We start from the raw sequence: 14,588 nt of genomic DNA, 5'->3' as shown, positions 1-14,588 counted from the left end.
TGGCTTTTTATACTGGTAAGTGGTAAATAATGCCGTTTTCGTTTTCAGCACTGCACTGGTGTAGTGTAACACCGACTGTGCTCGTTCCACTTTGGGTGTAAGCAAGGTATCTATCCTCTTCTGTCTCGCACAGGTGCAGTGCCTCCGTTTAAAATGAAAATGTTACAATAAATGTACGGAGAAAAAACAACCTCAAATATACGACGATTCCTATTCCATGTCACCTGCCTATTAGTAATGCCTAGAAGCGTACTACCCAGGACCACTTTTCCAAGGGGCAGTGGGGGGCACGTGCCCCCGGACCCACCTTGACCGGACCCACCGAGCAAAAAAAAGTTATTCAGGTCGTTGGGGCAAACAAATAAATGTTACCCCAAGTCCATTAATACGTAAGATATGAAGTCGTTCAAGGTGAAAACAGTACCAAACCGTTGCTATTGTCTACAAGCCGTACGGCAACCTTTTTCTGAGCATTTAAAAAAATCTCCTCTTCTCTGCTAGAAAAACTGTTATATTACATCATTGTCTAATTTAAAAGTCTCACTTTTAAGACTAACCTAACTCGAAACACGAACTACATAAAATCACCTCTGATCTCTTCCACTGAACAAATTGAAATTATTGATCAGGTAAACTGTTAACCATCAGGTACGAGTTATGGTGATCTCTGAATTACGGACTGATACTCCAAATTATCGTGTCCCCTTTAGTAGCCTACATCCAACTGTCACACGTTCACTAGTGCATTGCCTACATTATTGCTAGGTGAATATCGTGTCAGGCGTGCGGGCGTGTGTAAATAACATTAGGAATAAATTTCTTTCACCATTATTAATTTCTTCAATACCCAAGACCTGAACTCAAGTTGTAGATGGAAACGCATCGTATTTAGTTCCGAAGGTAGGTGGTGTATGATTTCAGAACTAAGTACCATGCGTCGCCATCTGATGATAATTTGATGAAGGCGCATGGTTTTTCTATTGATTTATTTATTTAAAAGTCTGATATAATATTCGTCCACATTTTTTTAAAAATCCAAAAATAATACAGCGTAATTTACTCATAAATGATTTATTTTTGATGTAAAATCTAGATTGATACCAAAATTGTAAGTGCGAATAAAAAAATTCGAAAATTTTGAACATTTTTTTACATGAAATACATTTTGAAAATCGGAAAGATTTCCCGTGACACTTGAAATATTTCTGATTTTTTTTCAATTATTTTTTCTAAAGAAGTTTTTGAAAAATTTAAATAAAATAAAAATTAATAGAACCACCCTAACTCCACAAATAAGGCAGCTAAAAGGTTGAAATTTTGGGAAAATTATCTCCAATACGAACTCTTTCCAACGTAACGCTTCGTAGTGCCTATGATTCACAAATAAAATAACGCATGTTACGCTACGTAACGCCTATCACTTGCAAAAAAGTCACTCATGTAACGCTTCGTAACGCCTATAACTACCTAAAAAGTAACGCATGTAACGCTTCGTAACGCCTATAAATTAATGAAAAGTAACGCATGCAACATTTCGTAACCCAAAGACTCACAAGAAAGTAACACATGTAACGCTCCGTAGCGCCTATAACAGAAAAATTCAGAACAAATTGGCTCAAATGGCACGTTCACCTTGATATTTGGAGATTTGTGCCTATAATCCACAAAAAAGTAATGCATGTAACGCTTCGTATCGCCATCAGCTTCCAAAAAAGTAACGCTTCATAACGCCCCGTAACACCTATGACTTACTGAAATTAACGCAAGCAACGTTTCGTAACGCCTATAACAAACGAAAATGTAACATATGTAATGCTTCGTAACGCCTATAATCTACAAAAAATAATGCAAATAACACTTCGTAACGCCTATCACTAACAAAAAAGTATCACATCTAACGATTCGTAACGCCTATAACTCACAAAAAAGTAATGCATGTAACACTTCGTAACGCCTATAACTTACTAAAAAGTAACACATGTAACGTTTCATAACGCTTAAGACTAAAAAAAAGTAACACATGTAACGCTCCGTAATGCCTATAACTCACGAAAATGTAACATGTAACATGTAACGTAACGCCTATAACTAACAAAAAATCAAAGCATGTAACTCTTCGTAACGCCTATAACAGAGAAGTTACGCATGTGACGCTTCGAAACACATATATTCCACAATAAAATTACGCATGTAACGCTTCGTAACGCCACCAGCTTACAAAAAAGTAACGCTTCATAACACCCAGTAACACCTATGACCTACTGAAAAGTAACGCATGCAACGTTTCGTAACGCCTATAACTTACTAAAAAGTAACTCATGTAACGCTTCGTATTCCTGAAACTCACAAAAATGTAACACATGTAACACTTCGTAACGCCTATAACTAACAAAAGAGCAAAGCATGTAACGCTTCGTAACGCCTATAATCTACAAAAAATAACGCATGTAACACTTCGTAACGCCTATCACGCCTACAACTCACAAAAAAGTAATGCATGTAACGCTTCGTAACGCCTATAACTTACATAAAAGTAACGCATGTAACGTTTCATAACGCCTAAGACTCACAAAAAAGTAACACATGTAACGCTCCGTAATGCCTATAACTCACAAAAATGTAACACTTCGTAACGCCTATAACTAACAAAAAAGTAAGGCATGTAACACTTCCTAATGCCTATAACAGAAAAGTTACGCATGTAGCGCTTCGTAACGCCTATAATCCACGAAAAAGTAACGCATGTAACGTTTCAGAATGCCTAAGACTCACAAAAAAGTAACATATGTAACGCTCCGTAACGCCTATAACTCACGAAAATGTAACGTATGTAACGCTTCGTAACGCCTATAACTAACAAAAACGCAAGGCATGTAACGCTTCGTAACGCCTACAATCTACAAAAAAATAACGCATATAACACTTCGTAACGCCTATCACTTACAAAAATATATCACATCTAACGCTTCGTAACGCCTATAATTCACAAAAAAGTAACGCATGTAACGCTTCGTAACGTCTATATCTTACAGAAAAGTAAGGCATGTAACACTTCGTAACGCCTATAACAGAAAAGTTACGCATGTAACGCTTCGAAACGACTATAATCCACAAAAAAGTAACGCATGTAACGCTTCCTAACGCCACCAGCTTACAAAGAATAACGCCTCGTAACACCTATGACTTACTGAAAAGTAACGCTTATGATTCACAAAAAAGTAACGCATGTAATGCTTCAGAACGCCTATAACTACAAAAAAGAGTGACATAAATAACACTTCGTAACACCTATAACTTCCTTAAAAGTAAAGTTTCGTAAATCGTTTATCGCAAGAATCTAACCCTTATTACAATTTTTTAACATTCATAATTTCCGCAAAATAACTCATATGATTTGTAACCCTTAATTTAAGAAAATTTTCGTATGAAACGCTTTCTAACTTCTTTAATTTAACGTAACGCCTCCCATCTCACGATAATAATCGAGAGAAACGCTTCGTCAAATGGAATTTTTTCCATATAAGGGACGGGTATAGATTGATGGGTAAGTCGATGCCTTCCACGCAACCCGCCTGGGATCGATTCCTAACTCCCCACATAAGATCAGAAAGCCTTTCTAGCCCGAAAAGGCAAATGACCTTAAGGTTAAAACCTCTATAATCGGAACAAAAAAAATCCATAGTACCTTTACTCAGGCGTTGAGTCAGATAGGTCTCAAAAAACTTCGTAACGTATATACCTTCAAAAACTACTATTTTATGTTTATTATTATTATTGTCATTTATTTTACCTCGGTTTCATCCTCAATATTATGTGATTCTAACTCTGTTCTGCTTCGTAGAGCCTGCCGTTGCTGTCTTTATCGGTAGTGGAGTTTTGACCATCACGTAACTCTCAAAACCTCTATTTCACGGTGTAATCTACAGGATTAACAGCCCCATACTATTTCTCAAAGTTTTTTAATTTCTGTTTCTGATTTCGGGATAGGTCAGGACCCCTCGAGACCCTCGGGTCCCCCTCTGGATACGTGACTGAACAACCGTGTTCTATTGCATCATTCTATTAATTTAATCGCGAAATTACTCTGCATTTTCATGTATTTATTTTTATATTCCATAGTCCAGCGTACGGAATTTTATGTTAATTATGAGTCCAAGGTAAAGTAATGGAACGTTTTCACATCATCAATTAGTATGACGTCCCGGCTGACAGGCTGGTGGATTCAGATGTTCAATTCCTTTTTTATCACCTCTTTTAGGTTTGTTGAAGCTGCCGTAATGAAGCATAAGGTAAGCACCAAAGAAACGTAACGCTTTTGCCATCATTTGTAGTACAGTCTTCAATCCTCCGTGATCCGAGCCAGCGCTTTTTACTAATGACTATCCCTGTTATAGTCGTACTCGCACTAACCATCATAGTATGGTTCCTGCGCATCTGTTTAAAAAAAGATTCCTCATTTGGAGCCCAAATGTCCGGACCTCGTAGTTATCCACTGATTGGCAACTCGTTCATATTTTTCGGAAAAAATCAACGCGATACTTTTGAAATCATTTGCCAACATTTCGCGCAGTTTAAAACGTGCTTCAAGTATGATATTGGTACAAAAAGAATAATTTGTCTATCCGATCCTAATCTTGTTCAGCAGGCCCTAACGGATGTCGACTGCCAGGATAAACCATTCATGTATAAATTCTTCGACGTTGACTACGGCTTGTTATCAGCATCCTGTGAGTAACACCTGTGTTGTGACCCGCCGTACCAAGACCATAATTTCGTTTTCTTTCTCTTTCAGACTCAGCTTGGAAAATGTTTCGAAAAGTGCTCAATCCCGCCTTCAATCAGAAGATCCTAATCGGATTCATACCGATATTCGAACAGTGCTCGAAAGAAATGGCTCAACGAATGTCCGTTCATGATCGAGGTGGGGAATTTAATGTATTCCAATACGCTTCCCAAACTACAATGGAGATGATCTGTCAAAGTTCGTTTGGCAGTGATGCGGCAGCTAAACCTCGAACACTGCAGTTTTGTTCGGATCTGGAAGAGCTACTAGTTCTGTTGGCCTATCGATGGTTTCGGCCACTGCTGCACAACGACTGGGTTTATAGACTAACAACTATGTACCGACGGGAGCAAGTCCTGCGGAGCAAAATGAGCAGTTGTATTGAACCGGTGCGTTATTGATGTAAAATGTTAAATGTTCGCTAAATTTGATACCCATTCCAGATAATCATAGAAAAACGGAAACAAATAACAAATAAAAAGACCACAGTGAATAGTTGTGAGAAAGAATTTAATCGGAAGCCAATGATCTTTGTAGAACAACTATTGGCAATGGAACGAGATGGTCAGGAGCTTACTTTCAAGGAGATTGAGAATCACGTTCTCACAATAATAGCAGCGGTAAGATTATTGTATAATATTTGCATGAGTTTTGGTTCGATACGCACCCCTATTCTATATTCCGATCTAATCGAAATACTTTGATCGCAAGTGAAATTTTTCATTCTGTATTTCGGTCGAGCTCGAGTTTTCCATACAAAAACTATCTAGAAAGGAAGTTGTCACTCTTTTTCTAGGAGGAGAAGAGTTTCCATTTTCCTCCTGCGTGGGTTGAGGGGCACTTTGTTCGTGACTCGTCTCGTCCTCCATTGCCGCATCCGTGGTTGTGTTGTTGATTTTCGTCTTTTCGTTTTCCTTGTTGTTCGCAGTCTTGAGCTCGTTGCTAGTTGCTGTAGAAGCGCGTTGTTGTACATTGGTTGCTGTTATTGGTTGGTTTGATGGTAAAACAGGAGTACTACCCTCACTAGTTTACGTTGTTGAACGGTTGACCTTGTCTTTGGTTGAAGATGTTCTTTTCGCAGTTTCAGTGCAAGGTTTACCGTAGTGTGCAGGTTGTTCACGAAACTGACATGTAACCAGCTGATTTTCATAAGTAATCAGCGTTTTACACGGATGTGTCCCACCTTGACCACAAATGATGTAAGATGGAATTGCCTTACGTAGTTGCATACGTACCACTCGCACGCCATTCCGGATGCCGGGGAAAAAATTCCGCCATACTTCTCTTTCGATGGAAAGAACTTCACCGTACTGCGACATGATTTCCCGAACGGACTGATCGCTGGAATGCGGGGGAAGGTCATGCACGCGTACTTGTATGGCATTGTCCACCATGTGCACAGGAATTTTGTATTTAATGTTGTCACACTCAACGCTGTGCACCTCATTGTTAACCGAAGCGAATGCAATTGCATCGCTTTCACGTTTAAACATAATGTACACACAGTTAGACGACTTGTTGAATTGAATCTCAGTTACATTATTAGCGTCTAAATGCATTCGTTCTTTAAGTAAGATTTCAATTTCATTTGCTGCTGGTCTAACTTTGCAACGCTTGAAATCTATACAAATTGAATTTGATCTTGTTGGCCAAGTTTCAGGCTTTGTTAAATCGTATTTGACCATTCCGTAAACTCTATTGTTCACTGCACTGTATTGTCTTTGTTTCTTTTGCTTCGACTGTGTTGGGTGAGATGCGAGCACGAACTGCAAACATGTATTATAGTACTAGCTGATTTACCCGGCGTTACTCGAAAATGTTTCGTGAAGGCAAAGCCGAAAAAAATCTATAAATTGTGTCAGCTTTATTTTTGAACCCTTTTGTTAGAAACATTTAAAACACTAAGCTCTAAATTTTTCATAAATTTAAAATCATTACTACATTCGTATTATAGAATAACTTTTTTATATAACTTATTATACCCCGGCTTTATCCATTTTGGTCGTTTACCGGGGAAGAAAACCTAAAGAATAACGAATCAGCTAATACGAATGATGTTGTAAACTTATTTCGATCTCCTTGAGTCGACAGTTTTCTCAATTTACATAAAAATACACATTTATTGTATGATCTCGTCAATTCAGATCAATGTTTAGAATCCCTTTCCCTCTTGTGAATATTACGTGAACCTCTCTTAGTTGCTAGTAATATGCTGTACTCGTAAAGAAGTCCAGATTTTTCGTAAAACCCGAACAATTTTCCCTTACACTCTCCATGTTCGGGGCACTTGCTACACTACCTCATCCTCAAAATAACCTTATAATCTATTTTAATTTAACTTCCTTTTCATCAGTGAACTTACTGGTAGATCTCCTCGATGATTACCCCGAGTAGTGTATAAAGTATCAGTAATTTTCAAAAAATATCGATTCCCACCTTAGTTACATGTGCCAAACTTGGAGGCGATTCGTTTAGTTGTTTCGTAGTTATGCTAAGACTTAAATACACTCGCGTTCATAGGCAGATAAAGATTATTTTCCCTTAGTTCTTTGAATTCCCTGGCAAAATGGAACCAGATCTTTTGAAATTATTATAGGTAAATTGCGTTGCATTTAAATTAACAACTGCAATACTGTCTACTATGACCTTGAAATTCTTGCCATTCTCTTTTATTACAAAACATCGGAGATGATAATTTATTTTCAAAAACCCCTCCTTCTAGCCTAATTGTCAAATTCTTCAAATTATATACATTTCGTCATTGACCCCTTCCTCCCATGTTAAGGACACTTGCTACACACTCTCCCCCCTGGAATTATCCTAATGATCATATCTCAAAAGCAAGAAGTGTCTGTGCCAAATTTGATAGCAATCCGTTCAGTAGTTCCGGAGTTATGCCGTTACATCCTCCTTTTCAAGGGAATTTGCTACATCCACCCCCCATATCATATCTAAAGTATGAAAAATGTTTGCATGGTCTTAAAAAATTGTCGATTCTAATAAAATTTTATGAATTTTTTCATGAACCCCCTGTTAATGACACTTGGTACGCTTTCTCCTCCTTTGAAAATTTTCTTATAACCATCTCTGAAGAGCAAGAAGTACATGTGCCAAGTTTGATAGCAATCCGTTCAGTATTTCCGGAGTTATGCCGTTACAAACATTGTACCCCCCTTTTTCAAGGCACTACCCAATAAAATCATATCTAATATATGCAAAATGTTTTTATGGTTTTAAAAAGTATCAATTCAACAAATTTTTTCATGACCCCCCTATCAAGGACATTTACTACGCTCCCTTCCCCATTAAAATACCCTTATGACCTTCTCAGAAGAGCATGAATTATCTGTGCCAAGTTTGTTGGCAATCCGTTCAGTAGTTTCTGAGTTATGCCGTTGAAAACATTACACCCCTCTTTTTAAAGGCACTTACTACATCCACCCCCCGTATAGTCATATCTAAGGTATGCAAAATGTGTCTATGATCTCCAAACGTATAGATATTTGTCAAGTTATATGAATTTTTTCATGACCCCCCCTTGTTTATGACACTTGCTACACTCTCTCCCCTATAAAAATACTCCTTAAACCATCTCCGAAATGCGAGAAGTGGAAAGTTTGGTGGCAATTCGTCCAGTAGTTCCGAAGCTATGACGTTACAAACATACAAACTTACATCCATATTTATATATATAAATTGATTTTCTCAAAATTCCAATGAAAATACTAACAAACTTCCAGATCGAACCGTACACTAGAAAAATTAACTTCAAAAAATTAAAATCAATTTACAAAAATAAATATTTGTTTAATAAATAAATGAATTTTTTTTTATTTGTTTAATAAATAAATGAAAGTCATTATCATCCAAAAATTAAATGAATCTCAATTTGAGAGGGGATTTTAAAGAATTGCCCGATATTAGCCAAAAGTATCAGTAATGGACAAGAAAAAGTTTTAGCTTCCTGAAACTATCCGCCTTACAAAACATAGACGATTCTAAGAAAACATAATAACCTACCTTGGGACAAAATTTCATTGAATTCGAAAGTGGTGTTCTTTTTTGTAAATTAACTTTTAATTGTATTTTTCTTTTGTCAGTGTTGGATTCGAATATACGAATTTCGCACAAAATCGTATTCGGAATTGGTCTAGAATTTTATCACAAAAAGCCACTTTGCTCAATTTAATTTTCCAAATTTTATCTAGACTATCTTTTGAAAAGGACTAGACATTTTTACCAATTTTTAGCAATTAATTAGGGTAAAAATATGAAAAATCATACAAAAAATTGTTGTGTTAGTGATGCTTTCAAAACAAATCTAAGTTTCGAATGAAAATACTGAAAAAAATTCCTGATTGAATTTTATACTGAAAAACCTGTTTTAATCCACCTAGTGGTGTACTGATACCTTTCTAATATTCCACGTATTCACATATATAAATGTGAGGTATTCTACAAAATAATTTTCTTTGATTCTTGAAAACGAAAAGGATTGTTCATAAACTAGTATAACCTACAGAGTGAAATAGTACTCAGGTTGGCCACTGTAATATGAGCCTTTAACACTAAATCTCCTCACACATTCCAGACCATGTAATATGAATTTTTAAGACTAAATCTTTCACACACCCCAGATCACACGCACTTAACAAAAATCCCTTAAAAGCACCCTTCCACGAAAACCTAGAAACCTACATAAAATAAAAACATTACCTACATGAAGGCAACTAAAATATTACAACTTGCACGTTCCGGTGACCCAGCGAAAAAGCGCAGTGGTTATAAAATTCGACTACAGAAACAAGGAAGCATCAAGTTTCAAATCGTTATGTCATCGAAGTAACAGAAAACAAAAACTCAACAGCCTGTGTCACTTCCCGCTTCTTCACGTCCCTCATGTCCCACAATCGGTACAAGTCAACACGACCTAGAATAACAGTAACTCAAGAACACACACTAACTCAAACCGACACTCACAAGAATAACCCAACATGCTATCGCCCTCTCCTCTCCGTATCACAACCGCTCACGCTCATCAAGAAGCTTTACTCACTCTCTTACCCACGAAATATACAATGGCCGACACGATACAACTAGTCCCATTGGTTACACCCGATTTACATTGCGCGTTCTAACTCCTCCTCCCGGATTCTCAGTGATCCCAATTGTAAAAACTAATTAGCTAGGCTAGAAGAGAATAGACTATATAAGTTAAAGAACTGATAAAAATAAAGCAATCTTAATTTTAATCTTGGAAGTAACATCAACCCATATTTCAATCAATTCTCACTAGGCCATCTCTGATAAAACAAAGTGAGCCCCCTTTAGCCGCTTTAGTAACGAACGGTATCAAATTTTTAACACATTTTATCCTATAATTCCGGAACCGGAAGTCCGAAAGAGCCGGATGTAATTTGAGATGAGTTTTATTTGGAGATGAGACTTTTCATTTGAACATAAGATTGTTAAAATTGGTCACGCTATCTCTGAGAACAGTAAGGAGTCTCCGGAGCCTGAAGTCGGATCGCAATAAAATTCAGGAATTTTTATACCTTTCATTTGAATCTAAGTTTGTGAGAATCGGTTCAGCCGTGTCTGAGTAAAGTAAGTGCACTTATTTTCGTTTTTTGCACATATCATCCTATAATTCCGCAACCGGAAGTCGGATTCGAATAAAATTCAGAAACTTTGTATGGGGTTGCCAGACTCATTTGAATCTAAGTTCATGAAAATCTGTTCAGCCATCTCTGAGAAAAGTTTGAGCAAAAATAATTTGCATACATACATACACACACATACTGATATTTTTCGTACTCGACGAACTGCGTCGAATGGTATATGTTATGACACTTGACCGTCCGGGCCTTGGTTCAAAAGTCCGTTTTCAAAGTGATTGCCTAACCTTTCTGTATGAGTGAGGCGAAAATCGATCTTAAAAATTTTAGGTAAAATTACAGAAAAAACACCGTTCTTTATTTAAATGAAATTTTATGCCTAAATAGGTAATTATATTCCCTGTCAACCTTCCATATATTGTAAGATAGGCGTTTCAAAGAAAAAACGATTTTTCTAGCAAAAACTTTTTCTCATCCTGCATTGATGCTTTCTGCAAATATCTGGCAACTAGTAACAAGGTATCCGGTAAAATTTTCTCAAAAATTGAGATTCATTGGAATCTTGAGGGATTGAAGTAAATTTTTGTTCAGTGCAGGACTCGATAGGAAATTTTTTAAATACTTTTACTAAATAATTTGACTGAATTTTCGCAAATAACTAGTATAACTTTTTTTATTTTTTCGTCACATATTACTTTTTTATGTTTCGGGAGGGGTTTGATCTGCCAAACTTCTTCCCCTCGTCCCTTATATACGCGTCTGGTTCATTAATTTGTATATTTCATACTACTCGATATTTGAGTGAAAGAGACTATCAAAATACTGTACGGGACTCATCTCCATTCTACATAAGGGCCAATTTGTGGAGTTCTCTACGAAATAGAGCACTGTTCGGAACGTTTTTCTCGAATTCGATGCAGGTAAATGCTAGTTTTATTTGTGCTCGTTTGATGCGTATTTCGCTCTGCGAAAAGTCCACAAAGCTAATCAAATTATTCTGGATTTGCAATCAACTGATGATTTTCACCTTCGATTTGCAAAGAAGTAATCTTAAAAGTTCTTTAGATAACATTTAGAGTCATTAGAACGGCTGATTTTGTATAATGTTTCTCATCGTTGTCCACTTTTCGTTTTCTTTTTCTCCGTTGCAAACGACCAGCAGCTGGACGACGCAATCGATTTTGTTTGAAGCGAAACTCACACTGTGAAAATCCAACAGCAGATATGATCACAGAAGAACTAATTGTTTTTCTGCATTTAGGCTTGAGGAACGGCACTTCATATTCGCCATTGACTGAAGCACCAGTTGAATAACACCAGGTGTAGTTTTATTGATGGTATTAACTACAATGTTACTCATTTTTCCATTCCATTTTCCAATCTTAACAACACTCGAGTTTTCGTTCAATGTTACATTCCTTACCGTAACGTAGTCCTACGTCAAAAAGATAAACTGCTATTTGCAGTTTGCACCATTTCAAATGCTCATCTTTATATGTTTTGGAACAACAGTAAATTTTTTATGTTGTCTATAAATTATTCGGGTAATCACTTCGTCACAAACCCTTAACAACTCGCCAGAATAAATTTGCTACGCTTAAAAACAATGCAGCGGAATATGAAATTGGGTAATGTGACAACCGATAAGTTAGTGATATTAGCTGGATTTGAAAAGGCAAATCACTCTTGTATTTGTTATTTAATGGCGTATTCGGTGTTTTAGTATTTAAACTGCACTACAATGGTGCAGTGCTACTCCAAGGCATAAATAAACGAACGAAAATAGTGTAGACAGAAACAGTATTTCTTGACTGAGCGATTCTATTGTTCATTAAGTGACTTTTCTTGATTGACAAATTTTATGCGACGGAGAGACAGTGCTGTCATTCCACTGTTATCTTCTTTATATGTAAGATGAATCAGCAGCTTTTTTGTATTTTAAGTTTCTTTGGCGATACATGACCAATTTAGAAAAAAATAATAATATTATTCTTAAGCCACACTGCGTTAGCTCTTAGATGCCGAGGTCAGTCACTTTTATTTCATTACAGCTGAAGTACTTTATTAGGCACTATAAAAAGGTCTAATTGCCCATCATAAAATGTATTTTCTAGGGAAACGAGACGTCAGCTCTTCAAACTTCTTACACCCTGTTACTGTTGGCAATGCATCCCGAGATTCAACTAAAAGTTTTCAATGAACTACAGGAGGTATACCGAAACACTTGCATACTGTCGTACGAATCGCTCCAGAACCAACACTATCTCGAACTGGTCATCAAAGAATCGATGCGTCTCTTCCCGGTAGGTCCAATCGTAGGTCGAGAAACGATTCGTCCCGTTCGGCTGGGGAACACGATGTTTCCGGCTGGAATCACACTGCTGATGAATTTCTACGCCCTTCATCGCCGTCCAGATCTCTGGGACCAAATGCTAATCTTTTCGTACCGGATAGGTTCCGTGAGGTAAGCACCAGTGATAAACAGCCGCCCTGTTACTATCCGTTCGGTGGAGGACCTCGAATCTGTATTGGCTATCGATACGCGATGCTGTCAATGAAATCCATGATAACACAGGTGGTGAGAAAGTATCAACTGAGCACTGAACTGCACCTAAAAGATATTCGACCGTCACATGAGATCACCTTGAAGCTCCCGGGAGGTTTTATGATTAGTGTTGTAAAACGTGACTAGCGTGCTGTAAAATTTGATAGCTTAAATTAGGTTGTTGACCTAATTATATAGCTTGATAGTTGATAGCTTAAAAATATAACCTAATAATTCAAAATTTTTTTTTAATTCCATGTAGTGCCAGAAGACACCGAATCCCAGTAAATTCGAACATCGGACGCATCGTGCACGAAAGCTTTTGATTGCGTTTCGAGCTTACATAGTGTATCGGTAGAACAAAAGAGTGAAGATATACCAAAGCAGAGAGCGGATATCCAATACTCAGGTGATGAGATATATCGGGGTTGGATTTCCAACCTCAAACATAGGGCCAGAGTTTTTCTGGCCCTAAGAGGCGAATGACCTAAAGGTTAAAGCCTCCATGATCGAGACAAAAGAATGTTTAACACTCTTGCACACCCTATCGGGGAGACGTCGGCTCGAAAATGCCTTGTTTGATATTCCTTCGCTCTGTTTCTCTAGCGATACATAATGTAAACATAAAGCTTTTTTAGGTCGACGCGATTGATGCAAATGGTGCAGAATTGTCCGATGACGGGCCGATCGAAGCGCTACAATCGGTCCGATGATCGGTCCGATAATCGGCCCGATGATCGGGCCGATGCGGGTCGACAACATCCACCGGGATAAAGCACACCTTTACGTAATGTTTCCTGTTCGTTTTTGTCCATGGCACACTAGGTTTTACTTACCGTAAGCTTCGGCTCTAAGAAGCTATACCGCAGAACGAATCGATTGAAAATTGTTCAATACAATATGAACCTATTTTCAACAACAGAACAACAGAAAATGCAGATCTCACTCTAATAATTTTTGTATCATATTATAATAAATATATGTAACGAAAACTAGAGCTGATATGAATAGGATACCGTCACCCTATTATGTCTACAAGCTTGCAATTTTAGTACCAGTAAGCAAGCCCCTAACAGGTATGCAATTGTTAGTCCCACTTCAGAAAAACGAATGTATTACCTCCTATTGCGAGACTACGCTTTGAACAATGTTTCGACGTGATGTTCGAAACAGATCATGCGTTCTACAGTAGAATAGTTTCCCCGATGTGCGCTAGCATCCATCGAAAAGCTCGAAGAAAAGAAAACAGATTGCCTCGGCTTCTGGATTGTGCTGAATTTGTTTTTTTTTGTGTTTCAGGCAAGGAATGTATTATGAAATCGTGCTTAAAAATATCAGTGCCCGTTTTAAGAAACTGTTCGAAAAACTCACTCCATGGTATTTCGAGAAACATCCTAAATGTTTATGGTATGGTATTTACGGTATAAGAAATTACTCGGTAGAAACAAAACGAAATCACCTTATATCGTCAATACGTTCTTTTACCTCTACTCGGTTCATAAATGAATTGTTTTATCTCTACATCTTAATCCGCCATGCTCCGTATAGTTATTAGCCTTAAGGTATGCTAAATTGTAATTGTAGGAACGGTCTGAAACAGATTACTCATTCGAACATTTGAGTGGCCCACTTTGACAGTTAT

At 37.3% G+C, this 14,588-nt stretch overlaps 1 pseudogene; it reads left to right on the top strand.

Moving 5' to 3' along the window:
- Nucleotides 1-4,375: 4,375 nt before the first annotated feature.
- On the top strand, nt 4,376-13,093 carry LOC131428725 (cytochrome P450 4c21-like; annotated as a pseudogene).
- The last annotated feature ends 1,495 nt before the right edge of the window (nt 13,094-14,588 follow it).

Source organism: Malaya genurostris, chromosome 2 (genome assembly GCF_030247185.1).
Source record: "Malaya genurostris strain Urasoe2022 chromosome 2, Malgen_1.1, whole genome shotgun sequence".
Classification (NCBI taxonomy): Eukaryota; Metazoa; Arthropoda; class Insecta; order Diptera; family Culicidae; genus Malaya; species Malaya genurostris.
This window is presented reverse-complemented; position numbering and strand designations above follow the sequence as displayed.